This window comes from Podarcis erhardii, assembly GCF_964252035.2.
Source record: "Podarcis erhardii genome assembly, chromosome: 4".
NCBI lineage: Eukaryota > Metazoa > Chordata > Lepidosauria > Squamata > Lacertidae > Podarcis > Podarcis erhardii.
Genome location: NC_138508.1, coordinates 58,170,222 through 58,185,238, shown reverse-complemented (window position 1 = coordinate 58,185,238; position 15,017 = coordinate 58,170,222). Strand labels below are relative to the sequence as shown.

Genomic DNA, 15,017 nt, shown 5'->3' with positions numbered 1-15,017 from the left:
AATTTCCCCGACTTCCTCATACCTCACTGTTTTGTATTCTAGTTTCCTTATCCCATCAGCAAATCCATTCCCTTATTTCCTAAAAGTTTTTTTTTTTTGCTAATTCCATTCCTTTTCTTACTCTAATATCTCTGAAAACCACAATGTTTCTAAGTCCATGTCAATCTAACATTCTTTAATCTTATAATATTTATTAAGACAGTCCTTAAATTTGTTCCAATCTTCTTCCACTGTCTCTTTCTCCTGGTCTCGGATTCTGCCCGTCATCTCTGCGAGTCCCATGTAGTCTGTCATCTTCATCTGCCATTCTTCCAGAGTGGGAACTTGTTCATCTATATAGGAAACCTCTAAAGATGCACATCACAAGATCTCAGAGGGCGTATGCAGGATCAAAATGTCCTATTTTGGCCAAAGGTTTATGCAAGAGCGGGTGTTTTGAAAAGCTGTATCTGCTGTTTGATAGGTTTAATTTTACAATACTGTGTATCATAGAGGCTGAGTCTTTTAAGATACCATGTACATCTTCACTAATGCTATTAGAATACTGTTTTGTATTATCTGTTGATTACTACACATTGAGAGAGGGCAGACACACCCAAGGAGACAAGCCTAGTCTTTAAAAGCAACACACGTTCACCCAAAAGTAAACAGCATACTATCAGTATACCCCAGCCAGCTGTAAAAAATACAAAATAAAAATCCAACTTCTGTCTCCTTTGCTGGCTACTGCTGCTGAACTCGTTCTCCTGGGCAGTAGCTAGTAGCCATCAGTCATCAAAAGCAACCAATGCTTATCTAAACCACACCTTCTGGCTATCAGTGCTCATTGAGCGAACATCTACAGAATCCTAGAGAAAAAGTCACCTCTGCAATTGACGGTCATAAAATACAGGGTCTGTGCATTTTAAGTGAAATATCCTGTGATGAGGATCAGTTATTAAATGATCCTCATTCATCAGCCTAAGCAATACAGACCACAAATGGAAACCATGTGCATTGGATAAAGCAGTGTTGGATTTAGGGGAGCACCACCGATTCAGTCACACTGGGCACAGAGCCTCAGGGGCTCTGCAACTATGATGTAGAACAGAAGGTGAGAGGTGGGGGGACCCGGATTTTGGAGCTGCACAGGGTGCCAGAGAAATTTGAGACCCCCCCCAAGGTCTGCCATTGCAGACAGGGGCTTACAGAACAAGCACTTCCAAGCACTGCCCTGATTTTTTTAAAAAAATAATAATGTAAATTATAAACATTTTCATCTTAAGAATTACAGAACAAATCCTGCTCCTTGTTCAAATGCGGTGGCTAAGCACCAGCTGTGTGTGCAAAATATGCGAAAGCTGTGAAGGAGAGGCAAACTGGCCTTGCTACTTGAAATGGAAAAGTGGGATTTGAAGTGGACAGGCTGGCATTATTTCTGGCGCAGGAGTGCAGCAATTATCTCAGCTCCATCCGCTAATGAATGGCACAGCAGCTGCAGAGGCTTGAGGATTCCGCAGAGAGGCCAAGACGGAAGCCACTCGAAGCATGGAAGCCGCCAGAATATCCTGAAAGCCGTATTTCATGCATTTGGATTTGTGGCAATTCTGTCCTGTGGGCTCAAAGCAGGTAAAACACTTTATGGATTTATTTATAACTTTTGTATGCCATCCCGTAACATAAATGTTCGCAGGATGGCTTACAGTAGATAAGTAAAAAATACAATGCAATTTCGTTCCCAGGCGCATGGTGCCTGCAGCCGCTGTGGTGAGAGCCCAGGCATAGAAATAGACACAGGACATTGGTATTGGGCTGAAATAGGCCACAACTTTGATTGATTACAGATGTAAGTAGATTTTGCCCAAGGTATTAGGGATGTATCTGGTATCAAGCAACTCATCTGCTGGTTGATAAGCAGGGTTGGGTTGACTTTGACTGGGGGAGGGGATCCACCCCCTAACATGCACCAGGTGGTACGATCCCACCAGGGCCACCATTGGGAAGGGTGCTATTGACCCCATTGACCTGTGTATGGATTTTTGGACAAAGACACACATTCCTGGACCCCTTTAACAGGGTACCTGATCACATAAATATCCAACCCAATGCTATGAGATGGGCAAAAGCCTGCAGACCAGCCAACTTGTTTGCAGGAGAAATTCTTCCCTGGCCCTGAATATGGTGACTGAATATACCATAGCAAATTCCTCACACTGCCCTGCCCGCTTGCCTTTGGGTAGGAAACATACAGACTGGGTGGGTGGTTAATCCCACAATGAACCCCTAAGAGCAAGGACCCCCGGATGTGGCCTTTAATTTATAGCACTGCAACCCTGCACACAATGTCCCCGGATTAGCCCATTCAAAGGGGCCTTTGCTGCCAAGGCTACTGTGGCTGGAGGAGGAGGAGGAGGAGGAGGAGGAGGCGCTGAGGGTCCCACCCAAAGCTGCGCATGAAGGAAAAATGGCCCCTGGTCTGGGCAGCGGCTGCGCTGAGCAGCAAACACTGCTTCCCCAGAACCGCACATAAACAGAGACTGCAAAGTAAAATGTGAAACCATTAAAAAAGGAGTGGGGAGCTACACAAATCCAACAGAATGGAACCTGACACTCCTCCATATTAAAAACACAGATTAAAAAAGAAGAATCCCGAGAGGCTCAGGTTAGTTATTTTAAAGGCTTGACTGAACTCCTGTCACCAGGCAAGCTTTCCTGGGAAGGCTCTTCTATAAATGGGGTGCCACATTGGCCTCTGGTCGGGGTGGTGGGAGTTGTAGTCCAGCAAGATCTGGAGGGACCACACTGGCTACCTCTGGTGTAAAGGGTTGTGCTGTTGGGGGATCTGGCTGTGTATGGGGCAATCTGGGCCCTGCAGAATTGTTGTCTAAACATCATTGCAGACACATGCTGTTTAAAGGGCTGCATCCTCTTCCTACACCCACAGGCCGCCAGTTGGCAATACCATATTGAGGTATGATTAAATGGCATTCAGAAATTCTGCTGAGCTCCTCGTGTTCTGCAGATATAGTTAATCCTCAAGGAATTTGTGAATGGAGTGTGCAAAATACATTTGACCTTTAAGTAAGCACTGATCGTATGTCTTGTTTTATGTTGTTGTTTTTTTAAATCACAATTTTCTACCCTGGCGACTGTAACTGTTACCTTGGCTGATTTTATATAACCCCACTCTTTATTTCCCCCCTCTTCCTGCTTTTTGATTTTTCTGGTGAGTACAATTGAAAATGTCAGTGATGTAGCTCCAGTATCCTCCAGTAAGAGGAGGATTAGAGTTTTCCTGACAGAGAAGGGCAGAGGCGGGCGGGGATTACAACAGTGCATCTGACGTAAGAGAGGGCAGTTTATGATGCATCAGAGAGGATAACAATTATAGGAAAGCAGAAAAAGATGAGAAATGAATGGAATACATATTGCCAGGGAAAGCCAGCAATGTGTGTTGCAACAGTTTTTTCGGCAACCTCCCTTCTGTTCAGTGTTCTACACACGACTGAGCCCACCCTTATGCATTCCTACAGTGGAAGCAATACACCTGATTTATGAAAGGAAACCGGCTTTAGTAATTCAGTTACTCAGTTCTTAAGGCTTTGTGTTCCTCCCTCTGATGATATGTGGATAAATCTAGTTTTCCCTGCAGGATGCGGCATCGTACAACTGTAAGTTATCAAAAAAAGTATTTCAGGGTTTCTTTGTTTTTTTTTAAAAAAATCTTATGAGCAAGAGGGTGATGTCAGGGGAATATTTCAGTAAGTGATTTAGGACTCAGTATACAACAGTACCATCTTTTTAATGTCTTATGCATAATGCCAGAAAAGCCTAATTAATATGGAAAAACCCAACATTGGCAGTAATTTTATTGGTACATGATGCACTCATATAAATTAATTAAATGTTGCTTAAATTTGGTGGGATATGTAGATACAAGGGAATAGGAAGAGCTAACCAATTTTATACCTTGCCCAGTATTCTCATGGTTTGTACAAATGCTAAATATGTAAGATAAGCAGAGCAGTCTCCCTGTAGACTGTATGCGAACTACATCAGCAAGACCACCACCACAAGGGCTTTAAGAAATGTCTAACCAATGCCAAGATTAGCGGAGGTCTTGTTACTAAGGTCAAAGAGTTGAATCAGGCCCTAATTGCCTGCTAAATGACCACAGAGACCAAAACACATCACAGCTTTAGTCGTCACATTGAACTCATGGAAAATCACACTGGTTTGTTGCTGTGACTGACGTCATGCCTAGGGGGTTCTGTGTCCTTCTCAAAGGTGTTCTGTAAACTTGAAAGCTCGCATACTCCTATTACAGTCTACATTTCTTACAGCACAATCCTACTTGTGTCGTCTCAGAAGTAAGTCCCATTGAGTTCAGTAGGTCTTACCCCCAAGGGAGTGTGAACAGAAGTGCAGCCTTATCAACTTCATCTCACACATTTTTCCCAGCTTAGTTGTGGATATGTCATGTTAATATAGTAATGATATTGTTTCAAGTTGGTGGGTGCCAGGGGTAATGAGTTCCAGACACCCATAATTCCTGGATTTCGTAAGTGTTAGAATTTAACCAATGCTTGGAGAACTAAAGTGGAAGTCAGTCTCTTAATAACTGGACTCAGATCTTCAAAAAGATGGGCCACTAGCAGAGAACAAAGGCAGGCATATGGGCTATCAGCAAAGCATAGACTCTGTACCAGCCAGCAGATGGGGACAGCCCTTCCTGAGATCACTAGTCATAATACAATGCCAGAGTTTTTCTTAGGAGGAAGTTTTAGGGTTTTAGTTGGCTGTGGCGTAATCAGGCTTGAGGTACAGTGATATCTTACTTCCCCAGCCACATTCACCTGCACTTTACAAAAAATTGCATGGAAATTTAGAAGTGCACCCAGCAATTATATGCTTGTGAATATAGCTTTTCTGTCACTTCCAGTTTCAAATTATTGATCATGGTAATTGGCACGCTTTTCAAGGACTTACCGTATATGGAAATGGCCACACACGTTTCAAATTTCATGCCAGCTACTGGCATCTTTTAGTTTTTTCAACACTTTACTTTTCAAGTGTTGTTGCTATCTGTAGTTTAGCACATTACCAGCAAAATATAAGTGGTTTGAGTAGGTGTTATTGATGTCCAGTTGAGCTTGATCTAGGCCCTAGATTCTAGGGAATTGATGAAGGCCACAAGGCCAAGTACACCTACTTGGAAGTAGCCACAAGCAAATATGTACAGGAATTTAGTGTGAAACCTCTACTCCATTCCAGCACTGATGTCATGAATTCTTAACGCTTTGCATCATCCTGGCACAAGCCTCCTCTTTGAAGTTCTCTTTAGTTGCTAGCAGAGTGTTGCTGACAATGCGTGTCTTTAGTAATGCCTTTGCCAGTATGTAATCTCCTTCTTCAAAGCATCTACAGGGGACCACCTACTTACCAAACAAAAATCCAGCTCATTGTCAATCAGCAATTTGTAGAGCGGTGACTCATATCTTGAGCGTTTTTGAGGGTTTGAGGGTTTCTAAATTAGCGTGATGGTACCTAAACTCTGCATTTCTCTCTTTGGTAAGATGAATTCAAACCTGTAAGCATTTGTGTGAAAATATTTCATCATTCCCTACCTGTAACTATACGACCTTTAGAATACATCTGAAGACAGTCCTGTAAAGGGAAGTTTTGAATATTTGATGTCTTATTATGTTTCTGTATATGCTGGAAGCCACCCAGAGTGGCTGGGGCAACCCAGTCAGATGGGCGGGGTATGATGATGATTATGATGATGATGATGATGACATCCTTCACTAGCAAAACTCCTGTACAGGATTGCGCTATAATTATACTAGTTGAAAACTCAGTCTATTTCTTCTCCTTTTTTTCTGCTTGAGGGCTGATAACATTATTACAGATGGATACTGACAAATTCTTTCTCACAAAGCTAGGCTTATATACAGGATCAGGGACCATTCTTTCCATGCTTGTGCTTTGAGAATCAGTCCTGGTTGGTGCTCAGTATTTTTTCTACCTTACATTTTTATTTTAACAGTTTTAAAAGTAAATTACCTTGAATGAAATCTCTGTGCTTTTGCCATTTGACCTAACATTGCCCTCCTTATTCGTGTCAAGATCCACTTGTCTCTTCCTGCCTTCTCATCACTTCCTTTCTTCTCATACTAATGTCCTCTTCTTTTTCCTTTGTGCAGGTTTGGTCTCTCTCCCCACCCACCCTATCAATGGCTTGAAAAATCTGTAATCAGTGCAAATGCCCAGTGCCTCCCCCATCCATTCCTGTTGCAAAAGGCTGAAACTGGTGTGGTAAGGGCCAAAGGGCAGTACATTGTGGAGATCTGTCCATCAATTATCATTGAGCTCCCAATTAGCCTCTCTTGAGACAGACAGATGCTTTGGCTCTCCCAACGAATGACTCTCCTTTGTGCATCGCTATACATCAGGCTTGAAACTGATTCAGTAATTTTATTTTTTTTAAACAAATGCTAAACACCACACAGAAATGGAGTAAGAGTATGGAAGCAGCCTTGTAAGAATAAGCCTCGTTGCCTGTAACCACAGAGAGCTGAATATTGGCGAAGGTTTTTTTCCTTGCTATCTCTACCAAGAACTGATGGTGAACAGAATAAAATAAACAATGATATCAGTTAACTCTTCCTGACCTAAATAAAGATGTTTAGCTATTTAAATCAAATCACGGTTGTTGTGTTTGGGTTTCTGTATTGCTGCACAACCATGCAACACTATATGAAAAACTGTGTAGAAAAAATGGGTCACTTAGGGGTATGCTTGTTGCGCTGGCAAAATGTTTAGTGCCAGCAGAACTAATATTTGCATGAGAAAATGCTTAAGTAGGTTGCTGGTAACTTTGTTGCACAAACTATTGTGTAATGAGTTTTTGCTAACGCGGCTGTTGCCCTGGATTTCACTGTTGCAGAATACTAAAACTAACCGGACTGCTAACGCAAGAACCCTTGCGCTAGCAGAGGACATTAGATACAGCCTAATATATATTGTATTTTGTATTTGGCAGTGAATGCTCTGATAGTAAGTGGGGAAGCTGGTGCAGAGGCTCAGAATGTTCCAATGCTCAGAAAACAAAGCAGTTTGTGGCCGAACTTCAGTGAAGGGAGGGGAAATTGTTCATTTTGGTCAGGAAAAGATTAATAGTGCGCTGAATTTTGGCTGCCTTTTCGTTTTCAACACTGAAGTTTCCATTTCATAAGCAGGTGAAGCCCAGATTGAAGAAGAAACCACCTCCAGTGAACTATCACTTTTCATTAGCATCATTATAAAGCATCTAGAGTTTGGTAGGTGCTGTATATACTATTTTTTAAAAAACAAAAAAAACCACAGACAGTGATCTGTACCCAGTGTCTTACAATCTATGAATCCAATAGACACAAGACGAAAGGAAGAAGGATGGGGAGGAAAGGGGAAAACAATGAAACTCAGGCACCAATTCTTAAAGTTATATAATTAGTCTCATGGTGACCAGTTTGAATGTAAACAGTTCAGGAAGGGAAGAAGGCAAGTGGCCTCTCCATGGCACCAGAGGAGATGGCTCTGCTGTCCCCCACTGATGCAGCCAAGTGGAATGATGAATTATGGCAGTTACTAATTGGCGTGTTTAGTCATCTTGTTCAACACTGCAATTTCCATAAGCTGTTTTTCTTTTTAATTTTGTTTTGGTTACTATTACTCTCACAGTGCTCCACCATTTCCAGCACTGCATTGTCATACTGCAGGAGCAGTGAGGACACCATTTATTTTAAAAAGGTATAATCACAGATAATACATTTTTAACATGGGATACCCACTTAGCACGTGGGTGGCACTGTGGGTAAAACCTCAGCACCTAGGACTTGCCGATCATATGGTCGGCGGTTCGAATCCCCGCGGCGGGGTGCGCTCCCGTCGTTCGGTCCCAGCGCCTGCCAACCTAGCAGTTCGAAAGCACCCCCGGGTGCAAGTAGATAAATAGGGACCGCATACCAGCAGGAAAGTAAACGGCGTTCCGTGTGCTGTGCTGGCTTGCCAGATGCAGCTTGTCACGCTGGCCACGTGACCCGGAAGTGTCTGCGGACAGCGCTGGCTCCTGGCCTATAGAGTGAGATGAGCGCACAACCCTAGAGTCTGGCAAGACTGGCCTGTACGGGCAGGGGTACCTTTACCTTTACCTTTACCCACTTAGCATAAGTAAACCTGTAAGGAAATGGTTTTCTCCCAAGACAAGGCAAAATGAAACATGATTCAAAGCTTTCTTCCAGCTTCTTGGTGTGACCTGCTTTTGAAATTATTTCTGCAGCATTCACCTTGGATTATTTCCAAATGTAGGGGATTTTTGTCCTGGGGGTGGGAGTTTGTCACTGTTTCTGTTTTTGCAACTTCTGCCCACCATTTATATGGTGTTCCCATGTGGTTTTTGGCAGGAAATTGGGATGTGTTATAAAATGCTCGTTTATATTTTAGCAACCTCTTTAATAAGCATAAAAGGGGGTGGAGTTCTGAAATTTTTGAGGGGAGAGTGAAATTTTTCAAAGGTCTTGTGTAAGTGTATGTGTACCTTTACCACCAGCAGGCGCCCCCCTCCAATTTCATTTACTTTAAATTATGCTGTTGCCTGTTGCAGTAGTGGAACACCTCTTCTCCCAGAAGGCCCCTGGAGCAAGTCTACATCCTGGCCTAGCATCATTCCAGGGGCATTTGGGCAGGGTGTGTGCATTTGAAATAATGGAGGCTGCCAGCTGCTGAGAGATGTTTTCCTGCTGCTGCTGTGTAAAACTTAAGGCAGGGCTGGCCCACCCATGAGGCAAGGTGAGGTGACTGGTGCCTCAGGTGGCAAGATCCACAGGGAAAACTAATCTTGACGTAGATCTCTATTTCCCCCCACCCTCCTGAGGCAGACCTTCACTCACCCCTTCTTCCCTTGTGGGGAGGGGAGCAGCATTTTGTGGTTCCATGGTGTGTAAAGAATCCCACATTCCATTGTTTTGCATGTAAATAGGGTGGACACATGGAAACTAACAAGAGTTCACCACCATCATAGTTTGATCTTCAGGATGGCTGCCAAGAAACAGGAAGAGGGTATTCCGTCCCAACAGTAAGACTCGCTGGTGCCATGACAATTTCTGTGTCAAGGAGGCAGTTGAGCAGGTTGATGAGAAAAATTCTCAATATCTCTTTGAGGAGCACCCACATGTTTTTCCAGTCTGACATAGAAATGCCACAGTAGGCACTGGATGTGCAGTTTCTGCAGCAGTCACCTGAAGGAGGAAGCATTCATTGTGGAGCATGAAGAAATCCCACCAATGGAGCTCCCTCCAACCTCCTGTAGCCCTAGCTGTGTGCTATTTGGTGCTTCCTTCTAGTTCATCCAATCCCAGGGTGACCTCTACATTAATGACTGCATTGTTTGAAGTCATGACATTTGCTCAGACCAGGAGTCATCAGTTACTCTAAGAAAGCCCAAACAACTCCCTATGCTTAGGGGCATTTAATTTTTTTTTTGCAAACTCAAGAGACCAGTTTGTTTCTTCCAGAAAAGAAGCTCATACCTCTTGGGCCAGGGGTGGGGTGTATAGTAGTAGACAATGGGACAAATGTGATTAAGACTGCAAAGGATTTGGGGCTTGGACACACTGACCTAGTCTTTAGGTCATTTAGTGGTAATCTCCCATTTGGCTTGATCAACCCAAGTGTCTCATCCAAGCGTTTGGCACAGCTGGCAGTATGTTTATCCAGAAAGGGAGCTGCCTTTCACATCCAATGTGGCCATGCTCTCATTCATTGGGAGCAAAAGGAACTGGAGCTTGGGTCACCAACTGCAAATGCAAGCACCTTCTTCTCTGTTGCCATGGATCAAGAAGAGGTCTCAGAGGAACTACAGAGAAAGGGCGAAGAAGAGCCAGAGGGAAGAGTAGAAACTGATTCAGAAGAAAAGATGGAGGATGACCGCTAGACAGACACAGACAAGCTACCAAGTGTTCAGTTATAACTTCTTTGGCAGTACTGGTTTGGCAGTAAAAAAATACTTGCATTGGAACACACAAAGTAAACTAATTGGTACCTTTCTGACAGAAAAATGAATCCTTAATCATTATTTCCCCAAACCACATAATTATTAAAAACACCATAAATTATGTTGCTATTATGTTGTATTATATTAATTACAGGATGATGGTGACAATGTCCCAAGGAGAACTTTTACAAAGGGGAGCTACAAGGAGGCCTCTTGTAGGCATTATCTTTGAAAGTAAACTATATGAACTTTTCCAAAAACTCCTAAATCAAAGTTTTCATTTTGTTTTCTAAATGTTGTCTTGTTACTTTATAAGTATGAAAATAAGATTTATGCAGAGATAAATATGGTTTGGTTCTGCAGTTTTCTAAAGAATAAAAAGCTTTCCTTGGTATAAATAAAACTCAAAATGAAAAGGAAAGAAACATTGCAATCCTATACATATTTGCTTAGAAGTAGCCCAACTCCCTCTTCAATAGGACTTACATCTGAGTAAATATAGGAGTGCAGTATGTCAGGTCATGTAACTTACATGTAAGTCAGTCACAAGTAAGTTTAGTACTTCAGAGTCTTGAAGCCAGTTCTTCCAGGGCCCTAGGGGAGATCTTCAGGTGTCCCTGTCTGTCTATGCTCCAGCTGGAGCACCTGCACATTCTATTACCTTTTCTCCTGTGATGGGTGAACTCCTCTGATCCTGCATGCTTGATTTGGAATTGTGAATCCCTTTCATGCTTCTGCTGAACATGCAGAGGTGGGGGAGCAGGGAGACGTGACCAGTGGGGGCAGTCCTCCCCTCCCCGCAATGCATTCAGTCAGCATGCATGTGACCGGCATGCACAGGACTGTGAATATGACGAAAGGGGGAGCAAAGGAAGCAGAACTGGGGTAAAGGTCTGGCCTAGAGAAATGATGCCATTTTGGCTGGACATGGGCAAACAAGAGAGGGAGCCAATATGTATAGAGTTGCAAAGTCTAAAGTCTAGACCATGTTCGGGGAATTCTGATGGCTGTGGCTTTTTATAACATCACAGTGTTGTGACCTACCAACCCTAATGGGCAGAAAAGGATAAGGGGCATTGGTTGGGAGCAGGCATGGACTGAGTTTCAGAGATCATATGGAACTGGCCAGCCAGTTATTTGGCTGCAAGAATATTGTGATTATAGAATGGCTCAATCTTTATTTCACTTCATTAATTCCACCAAAAAACCACCCCTATTTGTTTTGAGTCTACAAACTCCCTTTCCTGCAGTTTCATATCTTCCTGTTGTAGCAATTCAGCCATTCCCAGTCGGAGGTTAATTTGTCCATACAATGTGCAAGCTAAACAGTCTATGAACACAAAGCTGCCCCTTTCATTGAACAGGCAAGCCCATTTGTGTAGGAACTTTATGCACACACATTGTCAGAATGCATACCCAGGGGTCTGCACAAGGGCAACTTTGTGGACTGATTCTATGCTGAACTGGTGAGAGCGATAAAGCATACACTGAGAAACTCTGCAAACTGCAATGTTGGGGGGAAGTCATGCTGACTCATTCCTACACAGATTTTAAAGTGGTACAGCAGATCTACAAGGCATTTTAAAAACAGAGAGGCAGGGGAAGGAGAAGGAGAATGTGTCTTAACTTTCAAAACTTCTATCACCAAACTACTTGAAAACATCGTATTAATATTTAACTGGAACTGGCAGACAGAAAAGTGTGGGAACTTCTTTATTAAAAGAATCAATGTTGATGTAAATGGCATTGCAAACATCACAAGGATATCATAAACCCTGGGAGGTTTTAGATGAGAAGAATGGGTGAAACCTGACCTGTGTCAATCAAGCCCTAACATGTGTGCTACCTCCAGACTCATCTAACATGAACCACAGATGTGACAGACACCGAGGTCTGGATATATCAGAATGTATAACTGGGAACCAAACACAGTCTCCACTCATGACTAGAAGCTGATGCAAAAGGGGAGGGGAAGTGGAATAAAGTTTGGTGAACAGGCATAGGAGCAAAAAGGGAAGTGATCCCTGAACAGTACAACCATCACCTGTATACTCATACCAACCTGAGACTTCCTGTTGCTTGTGCAGTACTAGCACACAAGAGACAAGTACCAGCAGACCCTGGAGAACCCTGAGATATGCAGAATTGCAAAAAGTTGCAGGGGGTAAACCTCAAGGTCCTACCCCAACCATAATAATTCAGTATAGAATACTGAGAGACTGAGAGTAAACAAACTCTAACTGGGTGGGAGAGAAGGACAGAACAGTGGCTGAATGGAGTGGTTGGAACAGGAGGATGGATAAACACACACATATACACATATGATGTATACATAATAATCATTTCGTTGTCTGAATAGGTCCTGGTTCACCCAAGAGCTATTTATTTATGTTGTGAGGATCAGAAAGTGAGAGCTTCCCATAGACCTCAATTAAGCAATGAAATAATTTAATGTAGCTGGAGTTGAGCACAAGTGTGTTCCTCCATATATAACACCACACAAAGTTTCCCATTGAAGACTGAGCAAGCTCAGTGGGCACGAAGTGCAAGCTGGTTGCAGGGCGGGGGAAATCGGGGGAAGGTATGGAATTGGGATGCAATGGAAACACTAGACAGCAACATTCCACACTGTAACATTGTGTTGCAAGCCCCACTTGAAGGAATTAATTCTAGAAAGATACAAGGGTCCCCAGGATAAACCTAAGACTCCAATGGGCGTCACTCCTGTGTAATGTGCCATAATAGATCATTTTACCAGTTATGCTGAGCTGCTCAATATCATCCATTCCTGGGTGACAAATCCGTTTATTTTATGACTACAGTAAACTCCTGCCTTTTTCCAGGTGTAACTTTGTTTAGGACAGTCTCTTGCCAGTGTTTCAAGGGGATGAAACATAGCCTGTCACAATGTATCTCACTTGTAATCACTTCTAGGGAATTGTTCATTTGCAGCCACTGTGCTTGTACATGTTGTTTTGTTAGGTTTCAAGTGCTTCAATGAGAACAGTGAGTTTTGTTTCCTAATAATCAGGAATATTCACCTGTTATTTCACATGAGGTTCTTTGAGCACTGTTCAGACACTAACTGATCATCACTGAACAGGTACATCTCATTACCTCCATCACAAAGATAGGTCAAGTAAAGTCCAAGGTCATTGATCAAGTTTGTGTCTAGCAGCCCAAACACTCAAAACTCCCAGATGTCTATTCTGCTAAGGCCATGTCTTGTTTCTGTCACACCTACACTCTTGTCCTTGCAACCTAATTTTAACTTTTGGCTCACTGGAAGACAGCTGTGTAGGAACCATGCAGTGGGTACAAATGATTTTTTAATTTTTATTTCCATGGAGTAAATGTGTACAGAATTCCTACCTAAATTTTACTGCTAAGCAATGAGATATTGACCTCTCCTTCTCTCTAAGAAAAAATATGTCCAGGATATGCTCGTGATGTTGTAGTTGGTTGTTGTTGTTGTTTTAAACACCATAATAATTTTTATATAACATTTGTATATCAATTTGTCTCAGTCTCAAAATTTCCCTGATTTTTGTTATGTTCCTTCTGTGTGTTTTTTTTTAAATATAGTTGTGATTATGCTAATAATTCAAAGGGAGGGGGGAAACCCCCAAATGAAATGAAAAATGTATAAATTGGCTAGAGCTGCATAGAGGGAGCACATGCCATAAACCATGAAACTGAGTTGACTACATATGTATATATATATATACATTAAGTATACAGAATTCTCTACCAAGCCACAGCTTCTGCATCACCTCACCCCAAAATGACGTTGCTGATGGCTAAATTTTGGGCTGGGGTGATTCTCCACTCTCATTCGGAGGTTTTGCTGCATTCTTCTCCACTCCGGGCAATTGAAACCAGCCTTTGGACTCCTGGCCCGCTGCCACATTGCACGAGCTCTCGGCCAATTTAAATGGCATTATAGGAGTTGGGGCAAGGTGACCCACGCAAACTGAATCCAGGCAGGACAAACTGTCAAGGTCACGCCGGGGATTTTGCTTGCAGCCCGTTTATGATTTGTGCACGCAGCACATAAAAAATGAAGCACTGGATCTACAAGGCACCTTTAACTGTTTCGGGGCGGGGGTGGTTTGTTGTTTTAAATTTGGTGGCCGCCGGTCCCATCTTCGCGGAGTTGTGGGCGTGAGGGATCCTCGACCATCTCTCGGCTCCTTGTTCTCCATCCCTTATCGGGAGATGCGAGGAGGGGAAAACACATCTTCTTGGGCGCTTTTGGAAGCCGAGGTCTCTGTGGTCCGATTTCAAGCGCCCCGAGGGTCACTTGACACACGCGGCTTCCAAATCCCTTGGCACGTGGTTCCAAAAATCAAAACAAAAAATAAATCGTATATGCCCGAGAGCCCGGACCCCTTTCGAGGGGGGTTCAAAGCCAACTTTCAACAGGCGCCTCCCCCCTCAAACGGCGACCGCCCCCCACAGGCCTCACCCCCCCCCCGGGGCGGGCGAGGAGCTGAGCCGAGCTGCCCCTGGCTGCCCCCGAGGAGAGGCCATTCCTGCCAGCCTAGCCTCTCAGAGCCGCGGCCAGGTTTAATCCCTGCCTCGGGTGCCGGTGCGTGAAGCTGCCTAATCCTATTTCGGGGCACATGGATGGGGCGACACCGCCCTGCCTGCCCGCCTCGCTTTGCTGCGTCGGCCAAGAGGTTAAATCCGCCCCACTGGCGCCTACGGGGTTAATCGGGGTCTCGGGTGAGGCGGTGCACGTGCGACCGTTAACTGCCAAGCAGCCCCGCTCTCCGGTCGCCCTTTGCACACGGTCTCTTACATTCTCACGCAGTAGAGTCCGTAGGGTTCCACGCGCCCAATCTCACACTGGGCTCCGGGGCACAAGGGGTTAACAAAGGAAAGGGGGGGAAAGAGAGAACGGACCTAGGCTGAGTTCCGGCGCCGGACGGGTTAATTGGAGGCGCTGCGGCTCCGACAGGGGGCGACCCCTGCAATGATAACAAACGGTCACGTGGTGCGG

The 15,017-nt window shown here is 43.9% G+C and overlaps 2 long non-coding RNA genes across 2 annotated transcripts; one reads left to right on the top strand and one right to left on the bottom strand.

Moving 5' to 3' along the window:
- The first annotated feature begins 3,349 nt into the window (after positions 1 to 3,349).
- On the top strand, positions 3,350 to 7,322 carry LOC309340118. Its single transcript, XR_014155810.1, has 2 exons — positions 3,350 to 3,650; positions 6,186 to 7,322. It is a non-coding gene; the product is annotated as an uncharacterized lncRNA (long non-coding RNA).
- Positions 7,323 to 8,825: 1,503 nt separating this feature from the next.
- LOC309340110 lies at positions 8,826 to 14,450 on the bottom strand. The gene is made up of 3 exons (XR_014155802.1): positions 10,545 to 14,450; positions 9,638 to 9,874; positions 8,826 to 9,257 (listed from the first exon to the last, which is right to left on the bottom strand). It is a non-coding gene; the product is annotated as an uncharacterized lncRNA (long non-coding RNA).
- Between the last annotated feature and the right edge of the window lie 567 nt (positions 14,451 to 15,017).